Consider the following 8,709-nt stretch of genomic DNA (forward strand, 5'->3'; position numbering starts at 1 on the left):
GATGACATTTTAACTTTGAGTCTTTCATGTGTAGATTTTTCATTTGTCTGTAGTTCTTTTTCTAAGACTTGTTTTTCTCTTCAAATCAGATAAGGACTTTTCAGAAGGTAGGAAATGATGAGGGAAGGTTTTTCCTTTTCCATCACTACTTATATCAGCTGGCTGCATTGATGTCACAAAATAATAGGGAAAAGCTCTAAATTGGATCTAGTAGCACTTTATGTTATAGAAAGTAGGGTTTTAGTTGGATCTTAAATGATTTCATTGACAACTAAATAAATTTAGCCAATATTCTAGATATTGGTACTATAAAATTCTATATTTTATTTACATTTCACAATTCTGGATAAAGTCTTGTTCTGCCAATTATCGAAGAAGCCAGGAAGAAAATGGTTCAGTATTTTGTTATATTTTCACAACACTTATACATAAGACCCAGGAATCTCATTGATGTGGCAGGAAGTGACTTAATTAGCCTAACTCCTCATGACAATACATTCTGGGAAATGTACAGTCAACTGTGATCTTTGCCTTCAACAATTTACAAATGACTTTAATATGCCCTAGAGCGCTGTTCTCCATCGGCATTATGTGAAGACATTGTTCAGTGTAAGAAAACGGAAGCAGCTGGTACTATTGTGTACGCTTCAGATCACAAGAAAATGAGAGTATATCCTGTTTCCACCATATCCAGAAAATCTCTATTGAATCTCACAAAATTAGGGATCAAACTATTTTGAAAGCTTTTAGTTTCTCCTTATTGTAATGAAGTATAATACTTAAGACTCTGAAATTTATTTCACTTCTGGAGATTCCTGCAATTTGGGAAAGCTACTGAGAAAGCATTATTAAGACAAAAACAAAACAACATGACAATGATCTGAGCTATAAACAGTCATGGTTTTCCTACATTCTTTTTTAGTGAAACACAGATGTTACATTTACAACAGACCTTCTGTGGTAATGTGTTTGAGAATAAACACCAGCAGTTTCTCTGAAACTAATTTACCTGCTTTAGATTAGTAATGCTTAGCATTTTAAAAGCCTGGGAGAAACACGGGAGGAAGCAATCACTCAATCCCTGTTACTTCATAGACATAGCAGGAAAATCACTTAAATTAAGGTTTACGCCCAAGTTCGTTTCTCACACCTACCAACAGATTTCTTACTGAGACCCATCAGACCAGTTAAGGAAGTAAAGTACAATTTTGTTAAGCACTGACTCTTAAAAGCTACAATGTCCACAGGAGATGTTTGGTGGCTGGTGAATTATTGAAGGAAGATTTAGTAAGAAAAAAACAGGGTTGATATTTTAGCATCAGCTTTTGACAGAGACCAACATATTGCTGCATTTTGACCTTCTATACACTGAATTCAAACAGGATAACAGCAGCTGGCTGATTGTTCTTAGATTAGAAAGCTGGCAGCAAAGGTTAAAGAAAAAATAGGTAGTGGGAACAAAGTTAAACTCTTTGAGTAACATCACATAAAATGGAATTACTCAATACTAACTCCACATTTAGAATCACCTGGAGAGTTGTCAATAATGCCTGAACCTTGATGCCAATAAACCCATGTAAAATTGGGAAAGGAGTATGTCAAGGCTGTATATTGTCACCATGCTTATTTAACTTATATGAAGAGTACATCATGTGAAATGCCCGACTAGATGAAGCACAAGCTGGAATAAAGATTGCAGGGAGAAATATCAATAAGCTCAGATATGCAGATGACACCACCCTTATGGCAGAAAGCAAAGAGAAACTAAAGAGCCGCTTGATGAAAGTGAAAGAGGAAAGTGAGAAAGCTGGTTTAAAACTCAACATTCAAAAAACGAAGATCATGGCATCCAGTCCCATCACTTCATGGCAAATAGATGGGGAAACAATGGAAACAGTGACAGAATTTATTTTCTTGGGCTCCAAAATCACTGCAGATGGTGACTGCAACCCCAAAATTAAAAGACACTTGCTCCTTGGAAGAAAGGCTATGACCAACCTAGACAGCATATTAAAAAGCAGAGACATTACTTTACTAACAAATGTCTATATAGTCAAAATCATGGTTTTTCCAGTAGTTATGTATGGATGTGAGAGTTGGACCATAAAGAAAGCCGAGCGCCGAAGAACTGATGCTTTTGAACTGTGGTATTGGAGAAGACTCTTGAGAGTCCCTTGAACAGCAAGGAAATCTAACCAGTCCATCCTAAAGGAAATCAGTCCTGAATGTTCACTGGAAGGACTGATGCTGAAGCTGAAACTCCAATACTTTGGCCACCTGATGCAAAGAACTGACTCACTGGAAAAGACCCTGATGCTGGGAAAGATTGAAGGCAGGAAGAGAAGGGGATGACAGAGGATGAGATGGCTGGATGGCATCACTGACTCAATGGATATGAGTTTGAGCAAGCTCTGGAAGTTGGTGATAAACAGGGAAGCCTGGTGTGTTGCAGTCATGGGGTCTCAAACAGGAAAACACCATGAAGAGACTGAACTGAACTGATTAAGGGATGGCCATGGGCATGTACAGCCATGGTTGAGAATCACTGATTTAAATAATCATGTTTTTAAGCATGTATTTGTGATACAGAAATTTTTAATTGATAATATTTTTTAAGTCTTTAATGAATTTGTTGAAATATTGCTTCCTTTTAAAAATTCTTTTTATTTTCATTTTTTGACTGTGATGTATGTGGGATCTTAGCTCCCTAAGCAGGGATTGAACTCACATCTCCTGCATTGGAAGGTGAAGTCTTAACCACTGGACCACAAGGGATGTCTCTAAATTGATAATATTTAGTTACTTATTTTAAAATATTTTTCTTTACTTAAAGAGGACTTGCCCAGTTCAAGGGTATTTATTTATCAGAGCAATACAATGCTAAAACATATTTAAAGTATGATCACCTTGTCTGGCACATGATATAAACTTAATAAATGTTAGTTTCTTTTTTGTTTTTTCCAACAAGTCTATGTATTTATAGATACACACACACAAACATACATAAGCATATACATGATAGTTATATGAGACTGAATAAATGACTTTTTCCCCATGAATATATGAAATCATTCTCATTTTCTATTTTTATTTGAATGACAACCAATTGTTTCCCACAAAGAAAAATTCCTAATTTGAATTTTAGCAGTCTTTTCTAAGACTTTCTTATTTGCAGTTACAAAAAGAGTAAGACATCTGTATCATATTATTTTTGGTTGCAAGTAACAAAAAACTAAAATAACAAAGATGACACTTATTTGCTCAATTTTCTGAAAATTCCCAAGGTGTTTATGTTGTAGTTTGTTGTGGATTGCTTCAAGTTAGAGTTGATTCAGTAGAGTAAAAATGTCACCAAAAGCAAATTTCTTTTTGTATTTCCACTCTGCCTTTCATGTGGCTGGCTTATTTCTGGGGCTAGCTTCCCTAGCTCTTTCAAGATGGGTGTCAAGGCAACCTGGGCCACAGGCCTCCTAGTTCTTATTCAAGGAGCCAGTAAGAACTTCCCTGCTTCCAACCACAAAATAAAGTCCTGGGCAACACTCTTAGACCAACTAGGTCACACTACAAGGTCATTCTTAACCAATAATTGGTCCAAAAAGAATGGGGTTATGTTGATTGGTTTGAGTAGGCCCAGAACTGGAGTCAAGAGGGATGGGTGGGGTTGACCAGCCCCACCCAAATGACATGGTTGCCTCTTGAGTGTTTATGATTGTAATTTTGGAAGCAGTAGGGTGATGGTAAGCAGATATATTCTAGGGAAAGCAATCACCAATGTCTACTACATTGATCAAAAAGACATATTTTAAATAGCTAAACAAACAATTATTAAAAAGCCAAACTTTATGAACAGGTATGAATACTTTTGCTCTCCAACATCTCTGGTTATATTATTAGATGGGATTAAGATGCAACACATATTTTCCCTTTTAGATTAATAGAGTGTGTAAGGTATCCAATACAACACCATTCTACATAAATTTGTATATCCACATCATCTATAATTCTGAGTAAGTTGAAAACAATTTCTCCACTGCAACATCCCTTGTCTTATTCAAATATTACATTGGAGATAATACATATAGTTCAAAAGTGCCTAAATTTTCTCCCACCAAGATGCTCTTAGTATTTCAGTAATAATTTTGGTGGGATTTTAAGTCAAAATAAATAGTAATATGTAAGAGTTCATTTATTGAGTTGTTATATCCAGACAACTTAATAGGTATTTTTGTGCTAATAATTTAGTAGCCATTTGGAAAAAATAATACATATAAATTTAAAGAAAAAAGAATTTTTATTTCATCCTTATTATTTAAGGATGTATTTGCCTGCTAGGCTCTTTACATCCCTAACCTTGGAATCATTCTGGATACCATCAACCTCATTTCTTGTCCCACACTGATTTTTGTACAGTACTTGCTTCTTGTCACAATAACTGCCAAAATCTAGCTTAACAAAGATACGATATAATCAAAGAGAATTTCATGTGGTCTAACGATGAAACTGAACAACTTTGGACTAGTAGTTTGAACTGCATCTTACAGATGTTGGTGGACTTCTCTTGAAAATTTAGCACATTTCTTTGTGTCTTGGTTTGCCTTGGTGCACAGTTTGGGAGATGAGATTACAGTTATAACAGAAGTAAATGAAAAATGCCAGGAGATGACAATTAGTATTTAAAAAAGGAAATTACCATATCCATCTTTCAAATATCTTCTTAAGAAGTATTTGATTTGTATAACAAAATTCTTATTTGTACCCTTTTTTTTTTTGCCAAAAACATTAAGAGAAAAAAGTACATTATATAAATTAATCTTTGGAATTTATAAAACCCTCTACTACTTCAATAATTTAGTATTCTATACTCAAGATTACATTGAAATCACAAATTTCTTTACATTCTAGTGAAAAATGAGGACAGGCTAGTCTAGGAATAAGTAACAGCTGCACGTTACTGTAGATTTGACATTTAGTACATTTCTACCTAAAACATTACCAGTACTAATGATAACAACTGCTGGGTCCAGTCAATATTCTGAACTAACCCACTGGCCTTACTAACTTATCTCACATTTATGATTAGGGAGATATTAGAACATAAAAATTCATCCCCTCTGCATTTCCTTTTACAATGGCCAATTGTCACAGAATTAGGACAGATAGAGTATTTTTTTTTTCCTCCTAAAAAGAGAGTGGTAAAAACTCATAGGCTAATGTATCACAGTAAGAATTTAGGAGAAAAATCATTTGTTAGTAAGATGCTTTGTAATAAATCGTATATTATGACCTTGTTTGGCTGCTATATACTGCAAAAAGAAGAGAAGTCAATCAAAATGGCATGAATGATTAATGCATTTCATACAAAGCCCATGATATGCTCAGAATATGTTTGCTAAGGTGCTGCAGTGATAAGAAGGCAAACAAATGATAGAGCTCAAGTAAGGAGTTTCAGAAGGAGTTCTTAATAGGGACACATGTAGTTAATTTCTTAAGTTTCTGTTGACTATACAAACTGAAGTACTAATATCAGAATACTTGTTGTAAGGGAAAAAAATGACATTAAGATTCTAGGTTGAAGGCGTGAAACTGGGGCTATGTAGTAGATTTTATTATTGAATAATCCTGTAAGAGGATTATGTATTCTGTTCTGCTGACATAAGGCTTAGTCATGTGATATGTTTTAGCCAAATGATGTGTGTCACTTTTTAGCCCCAATTTTAATATTGAATATGTGGTTTGCCATATGTTCTTTCCTCTGCCACAATGACCAACACTATTCCAGGCTGAGGCTGCTCCCTCAATGTAGAGCAGAGCCTCATCTAACCTTTGACGGGGATGTGGAATGACTGAACCACTGAGATATTCATGGTGTTTGTCACTTCAGTATTACCTAAATCATCTCAACTAGTGCAAGTTTTTAGCCTTTAGTGTGAGCATAGGCTAAATGTGGGAAAACAGAGTAAGAAGAACTTTTTAAAAAGCAATTTCTTTCACAATGGTTATATTAAGGTTTTATAAGCAGAAGAAAAACTCAGGTCTTGGAAATGGTGAAAGAGGAGAGAAAACCTTGGTGATACCGCGCCCCCCCCCCCCCCCCCCCGCCGCGCCCCGCCCCGGCCTTCTTAGAATCCATGGCCTGGGACTACGATGAAGCATCATAGCTCTCATGATTAAACTGGAACCACCACTATCACACAATTTCTCTAAGGTTAGAGAGTTTTAGTTGCTCTTTAACACACAGCTAGTAAGGGACACACAGACAGTAAGGGACAGGCTCAAAATGTGTTGCCTTCAATTACACTGTCACCTGAACATAGAACATGAGCTTCTGGCTAGGTGTGGCAGCTGCTCAGGTAGCCCTTAAAGAGAGAATCTGCTGTGGAGAGTGCAGTTAGCTTACAGCCTCTAGCTGCATTGGGCAAGATTCTGGATATGCTGAAGGCATTTGAGCCAAAGATACATTCTCTCCAGGAAGCCTCCTCTTCCCCTATCACTGCCAATGACCAAGCATGATAGGGTATTTGGGTCTGATCATTTCTTCCCAATGCAGTGGCTCTTCTATGCATTTCTTCTGGAGCTCCTTATGGGAAGGCCGAGATTTTCTCAGAGCTGCACTGTGGTCTGAGGCTCTTCCAATCCCCTCCTCCTACCTTCTTCCTCTCCCTTCACAGGTGTCAGACCAGTCATTGTTGTTTAGTTGCTAAGTCCTGTGTTAAGGTCTAAAGGCTTTCTCTACCTACTCCTGTTCCCATACCTTTTATCTTACATAGACTTCATATTTGAAACAAAAATTATCCTGATACTTGTTAAAATGGTGAAAATACACTTTATTTAGGACCTTTGTGATACATGTCAACACTATCACGAAAGGGGAGAGAGATCAGGCTTAACTTTGAATACAGCAAAGACAGCAGAGGATTTAGTGCCAATGAGCAAGATGAGAGGAGTCAGTGGATGGGAAATTGCTAAAAGGAGACATCAAGAATAGATGATTTCTTGCTAAACTGATTTAACAGGATTCTTGCTGAAGGCAGGCCAGGATGATTAGATATCCAAGGGTAGGGAATTCTCACCAAGCTGACTTAGCAGGATTCTTACTAAAACTTTGCTAGGCAGGCCAAAGACAAGGCCCAGGGACAAGGGCTAGCTGTAAAGAGGGCTCAGAGGACAGCCTATCTAAAGTTTGGTCAAAGAGAGTCTTCGTCACATTCCAGTAAGAAATAAACCCTCCATCTTGGCACCTACTTCTTAGAGGCCCTGAATTGACACACAAGGTGAACTGGGAAATCTGATCAATATCCTGTTCTGTAGCGAAACATGCAGATTTTTATGGCTAGATTACTAGAGCTTAAAGGATAAAGTTTCTCCCATTTAAAAAAAAAACAAAAAAAAAATTATAGAGGCTAGAGTGCTGATAACATACTGCCATCTATGGGTTGTTTTCAGTTTGTTAAGCACTGCAGGTTGGAGTTTACATGGATTGTCTCATTTCATGCTCATGTAATGTTGCCAATTATATATTCTAATTATTTTTATTTTATACATGAAGAAAAAATGTTTAGGTAAAATGCCTTGTGTAAGATGACCCTTCCAATACATAGCAGGGGCAAGATTCAGGACCAGATCTATCATATTTAAACTATCACTATTTAATTTCAGTCAAAATGTTAGCTGATAAATGACTGTTACACAGATTTGCTGAGTATGGGGAAAGAGGTATAATATTTGGAGTCTGCTTTATGGTAGGAAGGAACTGAGAGATCTAAGAGGCTTTGTGAGTATTACATTGTGAGTACAACATTTTATGCATACTGTTCCCACTGTTATGTCAAGTCCCTGGAGAATAAAACTTGTTGGGCTAAAATAGGCTAAAATGGATAGTCACAAATTTGGGTATACATCTCCTTGGATAGGGAGTTCCATGGTTATCATAAATCTGAGGACTGTACAGAAAAATAAAAAGAAGAGAAAATATATGGCTCTAAATTCAACTTATATCCCAAGTAATTTTTATCTCTTTTGGATAAAAAGAATCTGAGAATACCGGGCCATGGACGCATATTGACTCTCAGTTCTCTAGATCAGGAACTGCTTGTGGCAGACACTATTTCTATTTCTATAACTGCTCTTTTGCAGCACTTATTCTAGCTGGCAGTGGACAGCAGTGAGAGTTGGTAATTATATGATAGAAATTGAATAAGGAATCAGCAGGTTGAGAGAGATCAATGTCAAGAGTCTAACTGCCATTGCCTGGTTTCTCATCCATACCTCAGCCTTGACTCTTAGACCACTGATTTTTCATGCAATCTATTCCAGGTAGAAAGCTTTGGCCTGAGACAAGACTGGGTCATTCATTCTTTAATTCATGAAATAAATATTGTGCACAGTTGATAATATCATTGCTGTGCCCTGATCCCTCAGATTCCTTTCTACCATCTACATGTGTACCCTTTGATGTACTTTTGTATCCAGCTGCCGGAAACTATGAGTCTTTTCTACAGGATTGCCCTTGGGCTACTGGTGTCTCTTTGCTTTAGTTCACACACAGAGATTGAATGTCTGTGGATTCATAGTCTCTTTGACTGCCAGGGCATGAAAACCCAGTTTCCTTTTCCTGGGTCGAGATAACCCTGAGGCTTAGTTCTCACTCCACAGTTATTCTAGTAGATCAGGGTGAAGTATTATCTTTTCACAGGAAGTTCCCTGAAATCA

Source organism: Cervus canadensis, chromosome X, assembly GCF_019320065.1.
Source record: "Cervus canadensis isolate Bull #8, Minnesota chromosome X, ASM1932006v1, whole genome shotgun sequence".
NCBI lineage: Eukaryota > Metazoa > Chordata > Mammalia > Artiodactyla > Cervidae > Cervus > Cervus canadensis.